The sequence below is a fragment of the Catharus ustulatus genome, chromosome 10 (genome assembly GCF_009819885.2).
Source record: "Catharus ustulatus isolate bCatUst1 chromosome 10, bCatUst1.pri.v2, whole genome shotgun sequence".
In the NCBI taxonomy this organism is placed as follows: Eukaryota; Metazoa; Chordata; class Aves; order Passeriformes; family Turdidae; genus Catharus; species Catharus ustulatus.
The window spans coordinates 22,355,446-22,358,150 of NC_046230.1; positions in this window are offsets into that span (position 1 = coordinate 22,355,446).

Sequence of the window (2,705 nt, forward strand, 5' to 3'; positions counted from 1 at the left end):
ATCCTGCTCCCCAAAGCCGTCCCAGGAGGATTATGGCACAGACACAGAGCCTGCCTGGCTGCTGGTCAGCTGAGACTTCGGTGCTCTTTAATCCTTGACTTCCCACCTTCGGTGTGCTCAGGTTTCCCCTGGGCTGGCCGGGATCGCTGATGGAGAAGCCCTTGAGCATCACTGCAAAGCTGCTTCACTTCTTAACTTGCACTTAAACCACCACATCATTTGCAGTATCTGCAATATCTACAATATCTTTGGATCTGAGTGATCTTCAAGGCTTCTTCCAGCCCAAACTACCAAGGTTTTATAGAAAAGCAAGCATTTTTGCAAAGAATACTAATACCCAGTACTTATTTATTTAGCAGATATAAGATCTGCTTAAAAGCCACAACAATATGGCAGGATTAAACAAAATTTCTGAATCTACCAGCTTTTGGAGCTGATTGTGAAAGATATGGATCTATGAGGGAATTGTCTAGACATTCTAGACATTCCTGTCTGCTTCACCCTCTTGGACTTTAGGATCTGATTTAAAAACAAACCAAAAAAAAAATCTGTCTTCAAATACCAATCAGTGAAATGTACTATGTCATAATCCATTTTGAATTTCCTGAGAAAAATGTAATGTCTAACATCAGAGCTGGACTGATCAATGCCTGTGAGGAAGGCAACATATGTAGGCAGATATTTTATCTTTTATTAGACCACCTGATGTCATGGAAGCTTAGGATTCAGTGGCATTGTTTAATTTGTTGAGGTTTTTTTTTCAGGCTCTGCTGCAGAAATGTTCCATTTCAGGTTACAAATTCTGGTAACTATTGTGCTGTAATGATAGTGTTGCTATAGAGCTACAATAATCAGGCGATGGAAGACAAAGTTTGTAGGTAGAGGATTGTCTAAAAAAAGGTGTTAGCTCTGCCTACAACTTCTGCTGTGGACTGTGAAGAGCAGTTCTGAAGACACTGTGCAACTAAAACCTGAGTTACAGCCCTTTGCAAGTGGTAATAAAGTGCACTAACAGCACAGCAGAAATCTTGCTTTGATTAATAAGGTGTCAGAATTTTCAAGGAGTGCTGAGGCTCTGGGGAAGCTCACAAACTTCCCAGATACACAGTCCCTGAAGATACACAATTTAACTATGAACTGTGCCCTGGAGAGCACAATTTAACTGTGAACAAAGAAGGTGCATTTTCTTCTCTGATGAGATTACATTGTGCTTTTTAAAGAAAAAAATCACTTGGTAGTCACGTTTAATAGTAAGTTGAAGCAGTTCAGACTGTTAGCTAATCTGTCAGAGGAGGTTTCACTCTTGTAAAATAGATGCCCTATTACAGGTTGTGTTTTAAGCACAAAAAGTTGATAGATTTTGGCAGACACCACATCCTGCAGGACAAGTCATGATGGGGGGCAGTGCAGAAAACACTTCAGCTCCTGAATGACTTAACTATTCCTCTGGTGTAAGAGGGGTATAAGCCCTGATACTTCACTTGTCCTTAGAAGTCAGATGTGGACACAAGAGATTCCTGGTGCTATTTATGCCTGAAAAAGCCACCTCCCACAAAAGCTGCACAGACCTGGGATGTAGATGCTGCTCTGCCTTCAGTTATTGGTGATTACATGGTAAGAGTCCACCTTTCAAGTATGCAGTCCAGATCCCTTCATTATAAGCAGGAAAAAAAAATTAAAATAAACCCCTAAGGGAACTGTGCACGAAAATGCAAGATAGGGTAGAATCTGCTTTTTCTCAAAGGAGCTCCAATCCCTACCTTCTCTCTTCCCAGGAAAACATCATTATTTTGTGGTCAGTTGCAGATACCTCAGTCACTTCAAAGCCTCACCATCCAAACCGAAGTGAGGATGCTTCCTTAGCACTTACCAAGTGTATATATAGATTATCCAAGCTATTAGCTTCCTTCATAGAGTGCCTCAGCATAAACAATTGCTCAGACTGAGGCGAGAGCAGCTGGGCACTAACTGAACAGAAACAGGGAGCGTGCGTGGGGGGAGGTTAAGCATGTAAGATATGCAGCCATCTGCAGCGCTCAGGATTGCCGACGCACAGCCGTGCTAACAGGCAAGACAAAATCTCTTTTAAAAAGATACTGAAATACAGAAATTAAACCACTGCATCTGTGGCAGGGTATGAGCTAAGTGCCATCACCCTGCGTGTCAGAAATCTGAGAATGCAGGGGAGGAGTTGAAGAAACAAAGAAATAAATCATGCAGAAGTAAGTGCAGCAGATGAGACCGTTGCTCTGAACTCCAAATCCCAGCTCTGGCAGCTGAGATGACGTTGTTTGAGTTCCAGCTGAAAAAAGGCCCTTGGATGAGCAGGCTAAAGTAGCATTTTGTATTTTCCTTTAAGGTTTCTGTCTCTGTGTGGAGGACTGATGTCTCTCTGCTTTTGTCTCATCACTGGTGTTGGAAAGACAGAACCTACAAGGATGGTATTTTTCCAAAGGACAAGATGAGCATGAGGCTGGGGAATGATGCTGGAGCAGAACCTGCATCCTCAGACATGTTTCATTAATGCAGGGTGAGAAAGGCATTTCTTGGGTTGCTGTGGCCTGTCCCAGTGCAATTTTCTGCAAGAAATGAAAATATTAGAACAAGGCTCCTATGGGATATGCATAGTTTAAAAAGGACAGATGATGATCCCAAGAAAAGACCAGCACTTCACAGTATTTCTCTGAGATTTTAACACACAGAAG